This window comes from Lepisma saccharinum, chromosome 1, assembly GCF_977018435.1.
Source record: "Lepisma saccharinum chromosome 1, izLepSacc3.1, whole genome shotgun sequence".
In the NCBI taxonomy this organism is placed as follows: domain Eukaryota; kingdom Metazoa; phylum Arthropoda; class Insecta; order Zygentoma; family Lepismatidae; genus Lepisma; species Lepisma saccharinum.
The window spans coordinates 73,553,005-73,571,033 of record NC_139229.1 but is presented as its reverse complement, the minus strand read 5'-3'; the positions used below and the strand labels follow the sequence as shown (position 1 = coordinate 73,571,033).

The following is an 18,029-nucleotide window of genomic DNA, read 5'->3' as shown; positions in this document are numbered from 1 at the left end:
TAATAATATCTGGACATGAATACAAATTATGTAGTTCTAAATTATGTAACCTTCTCCACTCACCTGTCTCCTCATCCCTTTTAGGTCCAAAGATTTTCCTAAGGATCTTATTTTCAAATACCCTCAATTTCTGTTCCTCTTTCAATGTAAGGGACCAAGTTTCACATCCATATAATACTACAGGCAAAATTACTGTTTTATATATTTTAACTTTTAGTTTCTTAGATATTAAACGAGAAGACAAAAGTTTATGAAGAGAGTAGTAACATGCATTTCCTGAATTAAGCCTACTTTTTATTTCCTCTTTAATATAATTTTCATTTGTTAATATTACTCCTAAGTATTTGAATTTGGAGACTGGTTCAAACGAGTTGTTATCAATAATTAGATTTTGATTATTACATAACACTTGGTTTCGGCCTGTAAGCATATATTTAGTTTTGTCTTTGTTAACTTCCAAACCTATCTCTTTAGCAGTTTTGAAAAATATTTTAGCATTATTCTTAATTGTATTCACATCATCCCCCAGTAAGTCTACTTCATCTGCATATGCTAACAACTGAGTCACACCATTTAATTTTAGTCCTTCTTTAGTCTCTTTTACCTTCCTAACAGCATATTCCAGGGCAAAATTAAAGAGCAATGGAGATAATGCATCTCCTTGTTTTAACCCATCATGAATTGTAAATTTGTCAGACATATTAATACCCACACGAATTTTACTTTCTGTTTCACTGGTGCATACTTTTATCATACTAACAAGCTTCTTAGGTATTCCAAACTCTACTAATATATTATATAATTTATCTCTTTTGACCGAATCATATGCTTTTTTTAAATCAATGAATAGCTGATGGACATTTTGATTATATTCCCATTTTTTTTCAAGTGTCTGTCTGATGTGAAAAATTTGATCTGTAGTTGATCTGTTACGTTTAAATCCACATTGATAATCACCTATAATTTCATTAGCATATGGGGTTAGTCTTGTTAAAATAATGTTAGACAATATTTTATATGTTGTTGAGAGTAGAGAAATTCCACGGTAATTATTGCAGTTCATTTTATCACCTTTTTTAAACACAGGAACAATTATGGATTCTTTCCACTGTTGAGGGATTTCTTCTTTATTCCATATTAAACAAATTAATTTATGAATTTGACATATTAATGAATTTCCACCATATTTAATTAACTCAGCTGGTATTAAATCAATGCCAGGTGCTTTGTTATTCTTTAGCCTTTTAATAGCATCTTTAACGTTCAGTCAAGTTAGGTTCTGGAACTAAAAGTTCTGCTGTGTGGACTTCATTTACTTCTGATTTATCTCCTATATGAACATTTAAAAGGTCATTAAAGTAGTTCTTCCATCTATTTAGAATATCTTTTGGGTCAGCTAGAAAATCACCATCTTTATCTTTTATCAAGTTTACTTTAGGTTGCCACCCCTTTCTAAACTCATTTACACCTTTATATAAATCTCTGATATTTTTATTTTTGCTGTTTGTTTCAATTTCGTTAATTTTGCTTTTCAAGTAATCTCTTTTTTTACTTCTAAACGTGCGGTTAACTTCTCGCTTTATTCTATTATAATTGTTTAGATTTGTATCATCAGAGTTATTTAACCACCTAAGTCTAGCCTGATTTCTTATTTCTATTAGATTATGACATTCATTATCAAACCATGGCTTACTTTTTCTCGGTTTATTGTATCCTATACTTTCTTTAGCTGCTGATTCTATTGCATTACGTATGTGCTCCCAATTCTTATTTACGTCTGTTTCATTTATATTTTCATCATCATTTAAATCCTGCAAAACATCAAATCTATTTGACAGTTTAATTTGGTAATCTTTCTTAATTATTTCATCAGTAAACTTTCCTGTATCAAATTTTAGAACTTTTAGATTTTGTTGCTTATGATTTATCACTGAGTCTAAACACTCACTCGAGTCAAAAAACAAATCCAGACCACGGGTCAGATCGCGACTCGGAGCTGGGTCGCGCGTAGCTCCCACTCCGGTGTCGATTCTAGGCAAACTGTTTTCTCGCTATTCCGAATCATCTCTTTTATGCAAGGTTTGAACGTGGTGACGCTCTAGCCTCTGTGTTTATGTGCCTAGTTATTGTTTTCGGTGCTTTGACCGTTGTCCTCCTATCCTGGTCGAAGCTCTGCCCGGTCCTTAATCTCTGTTAGCAACCCCTCGTGCAGAGATTAGTCCAAGTAGTCTTGTATTGTGTTGGGCACGTTCAGCTAGGGCTGATGGATCTTTAATTATTTATAACTCCCGTAGTTCTGTTCTGATTAGGCTGAAATTCTCTAATCTGTACTTTCATGATGTGGTCTTCCGCTGGTTAAAATCTCATCCAATTCGGTCCATTGGTTTAGAAGTTGCTCTTTTCCTGCTATTCCCCATATGAATGCATGTAAATCCGGATTCGGGCGAAAACCGGTGGTTGACCAAGCTCGCATTGGCTAAGGCAGTCGCTAAACACCTTTATTGGCGACGGATTTTAATATTACCAATTGTAATTAATTCTTAATAACGAGCAATTAGATCAATTACCTGTTACTCAATATTTGACCGTTATAGTAGTCAAGGAATCTCTGGTTCGATACCTGGTGGAAGCGCATTGTGGTTCACATCCCACTTTAAACTTGAGGGGTGAATGGGGTGACGCAAGTTACCCAAATGTTAACTTCACTTCCACGTAACACACCCTGGACTGCATTTTGCAGACTAGCGCAGCTCTGGCGTCTGGACTCACAGCCAGCATAATAATCCTTTGTGAGGTTCGTGTTTAGCGCCAAAAGTGGCAGAAAAGCGAAGTAAAATAAACCAAATCAATCAATCAAATCTTTATGGCCTATATACCAAGGCGGTTAGTAAATTTTAGAAATGGTTGTGGCTAAGCGTGCGTGAATTCAACGAATAGCGATCGAGCACTGTTGTCAATCCCCCCCCCCCCCGTTTGCCGAGGAGGAAGAGTAAGTCTCCTCAGTTCTTGGGTTATTTAATCGTTTGTGTCTATTAGCCGGTCTACAGCGAGAGACATGGAATGTAGCAGACAACGTCCGTCGTCCGGTTCGGCAACAGCGCGCTCGTTCTACAATCGTATGTCAGAATGCTCTACCCGCCTAGTTGACGTTTCGTATAACCACTACGCTGCGGAGGTCGGCACGGAGTTACTTGGTTTTAATAGCCTGACTCCTTTCCAAATGGCGTGATGTTAGACCACCAGCGGGAAAGTAAACGAACGACTTTCACACACATGAAAAATACACCGACATCAGCTTTGTTTGTTTTATTAAGAGGCCCCTGGCTTTCTCTTGTTCCACACCTTCTCCACACACACATGTCAGGATCTAGTCAGGTTCCTGCAAGAACATTATGGTTGTATTTTATACACGAAATACTTTACATGCGAGGATTGCAACGAGTGGTTAGCCATAGCAATCTCGAAATATGTGCTAACAGTATCAAACCTGAACAGCCTAACCTACTCACTTATGTATCTAATAGCAGAAATAAACGTGTGAATAGGTTAGGCAGCTTAGGTTTATTGCTGTCAGCGTAGCTTGCGCAGCAGAAAATGCATACTGACGTCATAACATCATTGCTGTAGTGGGACCACAAGCATAAGAACTTGCGCAGAACCGCGCGTCGAGTGCATCATACTCGCGCATGTAGGGAAGGGGCAAAGTGGAGCAAGCTTCTCCTTGTGCCGAGCTGGAGGGATGGAGGAGAATATGCGCGAAGGGTTTTGGCAGAAGGTTATTTTTCTTTGTGGTCGCTCTGTAGCAGTATATACACTATCTGGCCATTCGTCACCGGACACCTGGAACGAGTACTTTAATCCGGTTTCAGGCGTCCGTCAGTATCGTGTGGGGCCACCTTTCGCAGCAAGTACAGCCACAACCCTCTGAGGAAGACTGTCCACCAAATTGCGATAGGTTTCGACGGGAATCCTGCTCCATTCCTCTTGCAAAGCGGCGAACAACTCTTTAGTGTTTTTTGGGGGGTGTGGCCTGGCTCTCAACCGGCGCTCCAACTCGTCCCAAAGATGCTCATTCAGGTTGAGATCAGGACTTTGGGCGGGCCAATCAAGTTTTTGCACACCCATATCCTCGAACCACGTGTTGATCACACCTGCCGTATGACATGGGGCATTGTTGTGCTGAAACAGATAAGGACCACTACCGAATTGTGCCCACAATGTCGGTAGCGCAGAATTGTCCAGGATCGTTAGGTATGCATCTGCATTCATGTTTCCACGCACTAACACAAGGGGACCAAGACCATACCAGGAGAAGCATGACCACACCATGATGCTTCCACATGCCTTTGGTGGGGTGTCCGGTGACGAATGGCCAGATAGTGTATATCTCAAGTTGCTAAAGCTGTTGGTAACAGATCGTGGATTACAGCCAATAGTTTTGCGTGTGTGCGGTAGAGGGAAGCAGTGAGTTTCAAAAGTGAAAATCTGTATTATTACCATTGCAAACAGTTTGTTACACTTCTATGGAACTTTTCCTCTGTTCGTTGTTATATTGTGTTAACGTGTACAAGCAATATGTCGTGGACTTGATTTTTTGTTTACGTTTAATCAAAATCGCTTCTTTAGCTCCCGGGATAATGGTATTTTTATGTTTACTTCTTTGATCCATAAATTAAAAGCACCGCAATAGAAAATGTAGGCGTGAATCTTATGTCCAGTATTATATGCTTACTGTATAATGTATATAATGTATAAGGAGGCAGCTATCTTGGAAATAGGCACTATGAAACTGGTGTATTAGTTTCAGAAATTGATTTCAAACTTAAGGCGAGGAGGGACAATTACGCACTAGTTGTGCATTTATTTGAATATTGTCGGATTGAGCACTGCTATTTAAAAAAGAGTTTAGTATGCAAGAGAGTATGAATTTCTCTCCATGTTGCAAGTGGAAACTGTTTTTGAAGTTGATTAGTAAGCTAGACACGATATTCGAAAAATATGATTAACAAGTATTTACAGAATCCCATGTATTCGTTATAGGAAATCAACTTCAAGTTATGGCTAATCAAATGGGAGTTTCGACTTTTCCTACTACTATGACATAGTTCAACGTGCCCTTTTCCGTTCATGTACTTTTCTACGTCATTGGATGTTTGATATTCCAGAGGGAACGAATAAAATAATGGTCCTATGAACCTAATACATTTCTCCTTGCCTCATACGGCCATCTTGGCAGTGTTGCCAAACCTGATGTGCATAAAAGAGCTACATTTCACCATTAATATAGCTAAAGATGACTTTCAAGGAGCTAGATTAACGAAGGCTGCATAAAGTGCATCCTAGGGTAATTTTATTTGTCAGAGGGGTGGAGGCGCCGCTATTACCGTTAGCTTTACAGTGATGGCAATTTATTCTTAGTTTTCACCGCCTAGATTTGGCGGCATCACCCATCTCAATAATCCAATTATGTTCATATGAAATCAAAAATAAAGAATTCCCGGATAATAATATTGTCATCATCTCCTTAGCCACAGCGCTATATATAAAAATACCTCGGGAGGAAGAGGGGGCTGGCTGACGCAGCCTATATATGAATATCAAGTCACGTGCAAAATGTACACTCATGGCAAGGGTTGGTCTTTATGGGCCGGTGCGAGTGGCGGCATCATGTTGAAGTAGAGGGCGGGTGCCACAGTTCAGTCAAACGAGTGCACGAAAGAGCCAGATCTGGCTCCAAAAGAGCGAAGTTCGCAACAGTGATCGGCAGCTTCCCGAGTGAGAAAGACCTAGGGGAAATTGTCCCTCCTCGCCTTAAGAGCCTGCATTTTCTGGTCAAGGAATAGTGAATCTGTCCCATATTGGGTAGGCAACCCTGTATTTCTTGATTATAATGCAATGGTATTAACAGTCATGCTAACGAGAAGGTGGAGCCGACCTCTGTGGTGGAGTGGTTAGCACAGCGCTCAACGACACCAGGTGCCCCGTGTTCGATCCTGTCCTGGCCATGTGTATTCTTTCTGAGTGCCCCATCATCAATTTCATCATATCTTCACTCAAACCAAAACTAGCAGAAAACCGAAGTAAAATGAACCAGTCAGTCAGTCAAAGGAAAAGTTCGGGAATAACAAGTTTATTTAACGACTAAGTCATGCATTGCCAGTTGGAAATTCTCCACATCGAGCTGCTTTTCTCTAGAGTTGGCAACTATGAACGGAAGTTGTTCGTTATTGACCATTCGCTATTTTCGCGCGCTTTCAGAATAGCTTTGTTCCATCAAATCGTCCATGCCGAGAATACTCGCTATAGATTCCTCGTGGTGTGAAACCGAATACCTTAGGATTTCGAAATGGCGACCCACCCTACACTTTTCCCCGTTCTCTAGCGTGAAGGAAAATGTCTTCGTGACTAGAAATGTTGTAAAGAAAGCTAACAAGGCAATTTGATATTCAAAGGCGGTAAGTGATAGCCTGAAAACTCTCTTCGCTTCTCGCGGTTTCATCTTTGATTGCGCAAAATGAAGGAATTGGCACCTGGACGCAGTTTTCTCATTCGATAATTGTCACGTATTGGGCCCATTGTGTTTACACGTGTCGTGCGAGCAGCGTGCACGCGTAATGCGTAAGCGATTTGCGATATTTTCTCTTTGTCGTTGAGAGTCTCAACACTTTCCGTCACAATCATAGGCTTAGGAAAGGGGTGCTGGTGTCTAACCCCCTGGAATTTGGTATTATTCAGAGCAATAAAGTTATTATATTGATGGCCAGAAACACAATAATAAGTTAGTTACCCTTCTGTTGAATATCCAAAACGAGTTAGCTCAAACAACAGAGTGCAAAATGCAGGCGCCAGCTTAGAACTCCATGTTTTCGCATTCTCTAATCCAAAGAATAAATGGGTCCACGATTTTTCAAAATTCCAGAAATGAGATTTGTATGCGAGAAATCGCAGAGTGCAACTTAATGACTAAAATGGCAGAGTGGTTAGCACAGCGCGATACAGTGTCAAGGGTCCCGGGTTCGAATCCTGGGCAGGGCAGAGGTCTTCTTTGAGAGTGTTCATTCATCAGTTTTATCCTATCACTCATCCACATCGTTGCGGTTAGCCAAAAGTGGCAGAAAATAGCCTCATTCAGTCAAAGAAGGTGCACTATATTAAACATTAACCTACAGAAGTGAGAAATAAGCAGACATAAAACGATTTTCAAATCTCTGATGTAAAAGTTGAAAGGAATGCATTTTCTCACGAATTAATCCTGCATTGCAATTATCTTTATATCTTACATAAAGGAGTTTCAAATGTTTGTTAAGAACGAGAATCTTGACTTCGAAAAATAGTTTTTTTACACGGCAAAAGAAGGAAAACTGACTAGAAAAATACCACTTGTGTCACGGCTAACCCCTTCTCTTCGAAAGACCCACGGACCTCACGTTGCAAACTGCAGAACTACATATGCATGCAGTAAATCAAGAATAGAAATTACGTCATATTTCAATTATCATGTTATGTAAATATTACCTCCATCGTTTGGCGTGAAATAGAATATAACTTTAACAATCTTATGCAATAATTTTTCCCATATAACACTTCATTTACATGAAATTATTCTTCGCAATGCGACTATGAAAGTGCTTTCCTGGATTCTCTTTTCTTGTTAATTGAACAAGTACCACCAAACTACGTCACAATCGAAAATTTCCCAATATCCCTGCTGATTGACTCACTTGCATTTAATAAACTTTTACGTACGAGTGTGTGAAACATTTCGGGAAACTAATTTCCAATTCGTAATGGATAACCATCTTACTTTCGTTAATGCATTCTTATAGCAGTAACAGTGGTAATCTGACGGATGTAATCATCATTAATGACCTCTTTTACAGCTTTGAAGTGTGCAAGTTTTGATTGCTTACATCTTTAACTTGCCCTTGACACAGAATGTTGCATACTTTCCCATTAAATCTCTGTGCCTTGGGGTGCATGAGATTGTGTTTGAGTTGACCAAGAATTAGCCAAGACCTACAGTTTTAAGCAACTTTAGTGTAAATTATTTAATAATACTTTCTTGATAACTACTTTCCCCGAAGTGTTTTTGAAATCTTTCCGTACCGATTTTGCAACCAGCGCGTTTGAAACACTTTATAGTTGAATTTCAGTCAGCGGCTGGAAAGAAAGATCTTCGCAAGTATGTGCTAAATGTCCACGAGTGAATGCGCTGCAGCAGCGCCGTCGTGTCGAGTTCTGGAACTATTTTATCTAACTGCGAGATATGCTTTTATGTACGTAAAAGGGATTCCGTAAGTTAGAATTCAGTACTGGTTGAGACTGAAGGTCAGACAGAAATCAAATGGACAATGTATTTATACCCGCCAAAGATACAAAATTTGATTTTTCAAGGACCAAGTTGTGATTGAGTTACTGGTTGACTACAACAAAGGGACACGATGTGTTGAGTCTGTGATACTGGCTCCATATTACAATCACTGGAAAATGGTTTGTTTGTTACAGTGCAGACGAAATAAAGTTACCGGTAACTTTTCTGTTATGAACCCATGAACTTTATTTCCTGTCACGGAATTACACACGTTTTCCATCTTTTTGTTAAAATTTTATTTTGTGCGAAATTGCTTTGATGGTAGGAAACTATTATTGAATATAAGAAAATAACTTCTAGATTTTCGTCTTCAGGAAATTATCGAAAATCCTTTTCGGTTTTGATAAGTAATGTAATCTATAGAGTTTCCAGGACTTAAAATACAGAAAATATGCATTATAACATATTGAGTGTGTTGTGTGTTAAAGACAGGCCCATACTCAGGGGGGCAAGGGGACCATGGCCCCCACTCGAGCCATGAAATATTTTAATGCGAACCTATAAAATCCTACAAAAATAACATGGACAATTTTTCAGATTTTGCTAGAATTTCGATTTTTTTTCTTGCATAAATCAATGTGTTGTTTCTGGAGAGAGTCAGACTCCCAGAAGTCTGCAGTCTACTATATTTAGTAATTTTAGTTTTATAAGCATTTATGCGAAGCTACCATAAGTCCCAATTTGGTCAAGAGAGTTCACTATTTCCAATTTGGTCGATAGAGTTTACTATTTTTAATACCGAGAAGGAAGAACAAAGAGTGATCTCTTTGTGTGATTGCTGTACTGCTAACATTTCTTGTTCTCTCTCTCTCTCTCTCTCTCTCTCTCTCTCTCTCTCTCTCTCTCTCTCTCTCTTTCTTTAGAGCTGTAACAGCATGGGGTTAAAACGTACTTCTATATTCATAGATAAGATTTTATAATTATATCAAATTGGACAAGTTAGGGACGGAGCCGTTGCTGTGAAGGGGGTTGTCACCCTAGTCCCATGAAACACAGAAATCAGACCTACCTGTTATCTCTCCTCCATTTATCACCTCCTTTCGTCGGCTACCGCAAATTATATAAATATATATATAGCACTTACATGTTAATTTAATAGGAGACTAATGTCTTCTTAAAGTCTCTTATTTTTGCCCCTTCACCTAGTTACGTAAAACTTTGTTCATGAATACATCACATCTTTAATTTGCAATCGAATTTGCAGGTTTGCTTGAATGAAGATAATGTGAGATGCACACATTTCTTGAATGTTAAGTTTTTTTCCGTCGGATTCAATGGAAAAGTTTAGGTACATAAAATTTCTTCAATGTCTAAGTATGCCAACTACATCTAGGTTGGGGATGCAAATCAGGTGCAGGGGCTGCGAAAATCTATTCTCGTTCTGGGTGTTGAAATCTGTAGCTACAGCTCTGATAAGGTAATACTCCTTTCGGGAGACCATTAACAGATTTCGCCATTGTAGAAACATAACACAATAGAAGTATACAATTTTATTGATCATTATTACTAAAAAGCAATAATTAAATAAAATCTTAACAATTATTAAAAAACATTTCATCTATCGTCGAATTTCTTGACATTTTGAACCAGTTGTTAAAGGAATTTATTTGCTAGTTTATAAGTGTAGCAAATGCATTTACTTTTGTTTAATGATATTAAATAATTATATAATAATTGACATATATTTCATGACAATAATATATATACTCGGTTGGGGCATTGCACAGTGATTCTTATCCCACCCCAGTCCCAATATGAGAATAAGATGGATTAAAGCAAACTTTTGCATATTGGTTTAGTTGAGTTTCTCTCGGATAGGTTTCTTTTGACAGACTTTTGACCCTACAGACATGGAACATCCCAAAGATATATTGTATAAATTGAAAGAATCATAATTCATTTCCGAAAGGAAGTGGTAACGGAAACGTTTGTTTCGTCTGCGCACTGAAAGCCCTTTTCTGATTCATTTGACTTCTGTTTCAACGACACTGTATGCTCGACTCCCGAGGTGTCATCAGTGTCTTTCTTTCTCTGCGGTCTTATTGAGCAATTAATTACCCGTCGGCCCTTTCATTTGGAAATTCCGCCTCGCCTGGGCAGAGAATAAAGGCCAGGGATGTGAGCTGTCAAAGTACCACGCAATCACTTTCCCTCTCGGCGTGCAGTACTTTCGCTTTCGGCTGTAAGCATTCCGATGTAGGCGGGAATATACTATATTTCTGTTTTACTACTCAATTGAAACTTTTCTTCCAGCAGCTTACCCTTGAAAAACTGCTTGATACTCAAGGAACGCACAGAAAGGCCACTGGACAATTGTGCAAACGATGCCAGAAAACGTGATTTTATGAGTAGTGTGGGGCTTCACTTCTGCCTGGAAATCGTTGTGTTGTATGGGTCAGCTGCGCACCTGGCAGATCGTGGCTACCAGGAAATGTAAAGTTTAAACAAAAAAGAGCACACTGGAAGTCGAAAATAATACGTGTTCTGGTGCATATATATTATTGTATTATTATTATTATTATTATTATTATCACACCTAGTGTTTTTGTTGTCGTTGCTGCTGTTGTTGAAAATGGAGCAGGAACTTAGGCATAGAATAGTTTATAAGTGAAATCTAAAAACAACTCATTTGGGTACAGCAATAAGCAATTAATGAATTTGTAGAAAATAGTAGTGAACATGATAATCTTACCAGTACCTACAGAAGATAAAGTATTAGGTAATAGGCTAAAGCAAAAATATATTAATGTTCGTTTAATTACAATTATTAAGTCGTACATCAAGTTTTAAAGTAATTAGATACAGCTGGAACGTCGTTTTCGAATTGGGTGCGCCACTGGTCATCATACTGGTAGTCAAATTTTCTGGTCGCCCATGTATGCCCGCCCTAAAGCAGCAGTGAGGCCCCGGACCAAGCATAAAATCAAGTTTCCTGACATTTACAGAATTGACCATTCCATAAGTAATTCCAGAATTGTGTGGTGGTGTGGGATTCATAACAAAATACACTAAAATAGGTGCTTAAACCCAAAATAGGTGTTTTAGTGCACTGTGAACTCCTGCCCATACTTGTATTTCTGCATCCAAAGATATTTTAGTATTTCATATATCAAAGAGAATCATATAGACATTTTCCTTATAATCAGAGATCTAATTTTAATGTTTATAGAATATTGAAAACATATTTTTATGGCTTTATTTACACCATTGAACACTGAACGAAAACATACATGGTGCTCAAATTTCATAACCTAGGTTTGAACGCCGTTCTGGGTTAGTAATGTCCGTATATTGTGTGTATGCTTACACACAAGTAGATCATTGTGTCAATGTGCAATATGCCTTAGAGCACCGTTTCGAGCATCTAAAACAGGCCAAGGATTTTCACGTTCAGTGTTGCTTATTTCTTTCAAATTTTGCCTTTTTATTTTCAGCCCTTTTGCGAAACGGTTCTCCTTGAACCATGCTACTTGAAACTCTGTAGTTTGCTGATCCTTGAGAGATTATCTGTCAGTGTTCCAGATTAAAATGGCGTCTTAACTACCTTTTTTAACTGTTTTACGTTCATGATTCAGCATTATACCGGTAACATGTTTGCTGCCTTGTGCACTCTGCAGCTGGTTGCGTTTTCATAACAAACACAAGGACAACAATTCTAGATAACATTTAAAATGCTTCGAATCTAATGTAATTTGTTTCCCTAGAAGCTTAATTTCGTAGTTTTAATTGAAAGTTACTCGTAAATGAAGAAATAACGAGAAATTTGTAGAGAATGTAGCGTAATTTTTTTTATTTCAAACATTTTTTTGGTTGATAAATTCGATTTTACTTGTAAAATAACTTATTTAGTTGTGCAATGGGGAGGGGGCAAATTTCAGGGGGACTTTTTAATTTCCTAAGGTGATTTCTCCCCGGGCCACCCCCTGAATTCATCACTGCACAGAACTTGCATATCACTAATGTAAGTGAATTTGGCTGTCAGTAAAGGTGTGGAGTCATTTGCGCCGTGGGTTCTTATCGGTTCATTTCCGCCGTGATATATGTCAAGAACTTCCTAGGCTGGTTTTCCCACAATCCAGAGTGTCATCACCGCCGCGCGCACGTGTGTTTATGGGCACATGGTGCGTAGTGCATAAAGTGGACTTAAAACATGACGTTGCACTGCTGTGTTTACATTGAAATGTTAAACCTATCCAGAGTGTCAAATATGACTTTACTTATTTCAAAAGACGTTACACAGGAACACGTGTATCAACTTTATTCCACAACACAAAATACATAAATCAACATCAGCCCATTAATCATTTATAGACTACATAAAATCCTCGAAGATCGCCCGAACTTCTGTACTTCGAGAAAACACACTCAACACGTTTGTTCTTTTGATGTATTGATATTTTCTTCTCTTCCCAGCCAATAGACCCAATTCTGCCATCTCAATTGCAGACGAGTTTCTCTTTGTTTCCGCATTTGATTCAAGCAGCACGTAAACATTGGGTTACCTTTTCCCGATGACTTTGTTAGCTTTGAATGCCATGACTCAACGGCATTATTTGTGTTGTCTTTGGTTGCACACAGATATTGGAACATGTTCTTTCTCCAACCACTGTTTCACGAAGAGAGTAGTCATTGAACACTGGACCTTTTGATCGAGTGGAGAACTGTCCATGATGAGTAGGAATCCCTTTTCTACTTCTGATTCAGGGGTCAATTCTCCAAATTGCTTGTTTAGAGTGGAAATTGCATCCAGAAATGTAAATGAGGGACGGCTTTCCCGTGCGTTGTCTCTATCCTTTCCATATTCTCAGCCATCTTGTCGTCTCTCTCAAGTCTCAGTTTTACATTAATACTAATATCCCAATCTAGATCCCTCATATATACTTTCAACTTATATTCATTTACCAGTCACCTTCCTTTTCAAACGAAGATAAACAGCCGTAGCTGGGCAAAGTCATAAACACGTGCGCGCGGCGGTAATGACACTCCAGATTGTGGGAAAACCCACGAAGGAAGGTCTTGACATATGTCGCGGCGGAAATGAACCGATAAGAACCCTCGGCGCAAGCGACACGGACTCGTCAGTAAATATTTCTGCCGTTTATTCTGACCTTGCTGTTATGCATTTCCTGTCGTGCAAATAATCCTGGGAGTGTTTCTCAGCTAATCTCAATCAGGTTTACCTTCACATAATACGCAGCTTGGATCGAAAACGGACCTGACGATAAACAATTGTTCACTTGTGAGCATGAAAGACTAATCCAGGTGCTGGCTGTCTCGAGAATCTAAGGTACGTACAAGGTAGAAATGGGTGAAACGCAAACGCTGCAGTCACGTTACCACTCTACCTCCCATTCCTTTACTTGGTTGTAGCAGCACTGCCGTTCCCTGTTGTAATATCTGCTGGGAACACTACAGCCTCACGTTACCTCATCGACTGCTCCTTTTGGCTGCGGTTCCTGGATCGGATGCCGAAGCAACACGTGAAGGGTTTGTTTGAATTCAGTGTGACGCCATATAGTCCATTGCCATGGCCGTAGACAGGAAATGTTTTCGGGGGGGGGGGGTTCATCCATAATTGTTCCCATGGGCGTCGCGAGAAATTTGAATAATAGTAATAATAACAATAATTATACAATAATAATTAAAATTTCATAATAATAAAATAATTTTATTCCATAATAATAATAGGCCTAATAATAACAATTATTATTATTATATTATTATTGTTGTTGTAACCGCCCCTGTTGTTGTTATATCCTTGACGGGGCATACTCAATCTAGCAGACAAGTGAATATCCAGCACTAGTTGTTGTTTTTTTTTGTTTTTTTTTTACGTTTCATACAGTGTGTATTGAAATCCACAATTATTATAGTTTGTTATTAAATTTTAGATACCTTCAAGAAAAAGCTTTAAAAGTCTGATGAAAATTTTAGTCACAATATTTTTGTTGTTTGACCTTAAAACTTTTTTTGGAATATTGAAAAGTGTGGAACCAGTTATTATTTTAAAAAAAACTTAGCCTGGTGCATGGATTGTCTCAATCGCGAATGTAATGCGCTACGAAATTGGAGATCCTAGGTTTGTACTCCTATCAAGGGGATTTTCAACTTTATCGAACAGGGAATTACAAATTTGGAAAGGGAACTTTGGGACAATCATAAGTGAATTTTCAGTCTATATTCCTTGTGAAGCAGGAACAAGACTGGAAAGAGGACAGCAGAAGTGAAAATGGAGGGGTCGCGGGCGAGTTGCGATTCCGGGAATAAATCCTGTTTCAGAATTCCAAATGTATGAAAATTCTAGCTTGATCGTTTCAACCTTGTCTCCTTGTATTTTGTGATGCTTCGAAAAAAAATTTGGAAAATGAGTTACAGGTTTTGGTTTCTGAACTTCCATTAATTCAACATGTCAGAAGTTTTTTTTTGGGGGGGGGTTGAACCCTAGAACCCCCCTCTAAATACGGCCATGTCCATTGCGTTATGTACATATGTACAGTAACTCTTCGACAAGGGAGTTTTTTAATCTGGCCCACGAGAGAACAACAGCGTTTTGATTTATTCCCTGCGCTACGTTTTCTACAACCGCAGTGTGACATTCCAATGTAAAACTTAAATGAGTTCTAGACAGTATATAACATTTTCATATTTAAATAATTTCAATTCGGTCCAGGAACCTTTTTCCGGATGAATTTAAATTCGGTCCAGGAACCTTTTTCCGGATGAATTTAAATTCGGTCCAGGAACCTCTTTTACGGAAGAATTTAAATTCGGTCCAGGAACCTCTTTTACGGAAGAATTTCAATTCGGTCCAGGAACCTCTTTTACGGAAGAATTTCAATTCGGTCCAGGAACCTCTTTTACGGAAGAATTTCAATTCGGTCCAGGAACCTTTTTTCAGGAACAATTAAAATACGGTCCAGGAACCTTTTTTGAATGTAACAATACGCAACTGGGACCGAATTTAAATTGTGCGAGAAAAAAGTTCCGGTCCTACAGTGGAACCCAATAGAACCCATTAGAATTTATGGGTCCCTGGACCTTCAACAACCCTGACCTTCATTGGTTCTTTCTGAATAAGAACAACTTTGGGGTAATATTAATGAATTAATTTATTTACATAAATATAACCTAACAACGGTGCACGTTCTCACTAGGTGTAAAAATATGATCATGTATTGACACTCCAGTGCTGTTTTTGTGTCTTCTTTCTGTTTTGTTCACGTAACAGTAGGCCGTGAAGAAGTGCATTGATAATATTCCAATGAAACCATGTGTTATCTATGCATGCGAGACGTGGACACTAAAGAAAAGAATTGGAAGAACAGCTCCTAATCTTTGATAGAAAAGTTTTGAGGAAGATATTTGGACCAAATCAGGTGAATGAGGAAATGTATATTCGAAAGACAAATAGTGAACTGGATATATTGATAAACAAAGGAATATAGTAAGAGAAGCAAAATCTCGAGGGATAGCTTCGTTAGGCCATATTGAAAGAATGGCCTAACAGTTCCAAGAATAACAAAATGGAAACCATTTGCATCTAGATTAAGAGGAAGACCAAAAAAGAAATGGGAAGCTGACGTAGACTTCTAAATCATCTCTTGAAGTGTTAATTGACTGCTACTGACATCATCTCTTATTACATACTACATACACAACTTTTGATGATACAGATATTTATATCATACAAAACAAATGCACAATATTCAATCATAGTGCCTACCGTATGCAGGTATGGAAGGAATGTGGACGATGACGTCAAAGTCACAGATATCTGTCTAAACGAGAGACCGCAACAGGGGCAGCAAAGGTACGGATAAAGAAGCTCCACTGTGGTTGATTGATTGATTGATTTGGTGTTTTAAGTCCACTTCATGCACAGTAAGGCTAATCGGGACTGGACCTACAGTTTAAAGTGGAATCCGAACCACTTGTGCCTCCACCGGGTATCGAACCCGGAATCCATTGATTACAAGGCGACGACGCTACTACTGCGCCATTGGGGAGGCTCAAAGTTACTTCGTGATACGTTCAATAATACATGTACAGTAAGATCATAAAACTGTTATCAATCATTTGTGGACACCCTGTAATTTCCGCTACTTAGACTTCAGTTCATAAACAAGGTGAAGGAATGTGATAGCATCTTTGTTCTGTGAATTTGGCATTTCATCAAGTTATGACCACATAATATCCGCTGTCTACATTAGTTTTACCTAATGACCGGGTGCTAACGACAGTGCAAGGGGGGCTGACCCCCTGGCTTCTGCTTGGCTACGGGCCTGGTTGTAGCGCCGTATAAAGAAGAAGGAAGGGAAATTATACGAAACTGATCGCTGTGGATTGAATATAGCGAAGTACCACAAAGCTTCCGCTGAAGAAGTGACATTAGCTTTGCTTCCTGCAATTCCGTGCCGTGACCTTGATATTTGAATCTTGTACGAGGAGTGGTTCAAGGCTACACAAGGATATTCATTGGGCTGTCCCAGGATTACGTCATTCCATCGGAGTGCGTTGGTTGCTCCTGATTTTTTGGAGTATGGGTTTACACCAATTACTCACGGGATATTTTAAAAACCTTCTAACTCATCATGAACTTGAATCGGTGCATTTTACTAGTTGAAACTAATAACACGTTACACGATTACTGAGAAACGTAAACCTGGAAACAGAACACTCTTTTCATGGTGGAATTTCTATCTGCGTATTGAATAATGACCTTTAGAAGTTTACAAAGTACAAACTACTTATTGTAAGGTCACGAGCATAAGTGATCTGCAATAGCCATAACGAATAAATGTTCTCTTATTTTTATAAGAAGTACATAATCACTGTCATATATTTTGGCAAGTTCCTTGCAAGGTTGAAAGCTTAAATGTACCAACTCGTGAAGTGCCAGTTTAATTTTATCTCAATTGTCGAGCAAATCGTCCATCACCGTTTCCATTCATATTTATTAACGCCTTACGTACTTAACGTGGGATGGGTGTGTACATACAGTGGGATCCACAAGTAGCGCTCGGCAAATTGTCCATGACTACTTTCTTGTATCCTCCTGTTAGTTTTTAAGAACTTCATTTTTACTTATATTGATGCAGAGGTTGCCAGCAGCCTATTTGGCGTTTCATTCTGTGCTAGTGGTACCAGATAATGTATCCTGTTTTTTCGTTTGTCACCCCCTCATGTAAGCAGTTGTCACAAAAAGTCCACCTTTATTGCTTTGGCAATGTAGTGGAAGGTGTTCTGTACACACAACGCGTGTCGTTTTTCACTTGTATCGTAATCCACTCCTTTGGGATGAAGACAGGTTCCATTCTTCTGCACGCCACAGAACAACAAGTACAGCGCAGGTCTTTATCAGTTTGTTTGCCTGTCGCTGCCTGATTGTGGATGGGAAGACTTTACTGGGTGACTGGGCTTCATTCTTACGGCACTTTTACCGCACAGCACGTACGTACATGTGCTTTCACCGCTTGCGTCATGTTTCGTAATCATAAAGTTCTCTCTCTCTCTCTCTGTCCTATTGCGCCGTCGAGGAAATGCCCAATGAGATAATTAAACATGCGTTGCGACTGACGAATGGCCCGTAAAAACTGATTAGGAAGGCAAGACGACGAGACTAGAGCTTGATTCGTGGATAAACTCACTTTTCCTCTCA

The 18,029-nt window shown here is 38.9% G+C and overlaps 1 protein-coding gene across 4 annotated transcripts in view; it reads left to right on the top strand.

Annotated features, from left to right (window-relative positions):
• LOC145996471 (very long chain fatty acid elongase AAEL008004-like) overlaps positions 1–18,029 on the top strand; it is a 95,829-nt gene that overhangs the window by 15,740 nt on the left and 62,060 nt on the right. The window contains exon 1 of one of the 4 annotated variants that reach the window (XM_083132978.1): positions 13,594–13,658. The exons of the other annotated variants lie outside the window; for them this stretch is intronic. The gene's annotated coding sequence lies outside the window, so the exon portion shown is untranslated. Of the gene's footprint in view, positions 1–13,593; positions 13,659–18,029 lie in introns of those variants that run through there. 4 annotated transcript variants of the gene reach the window in all.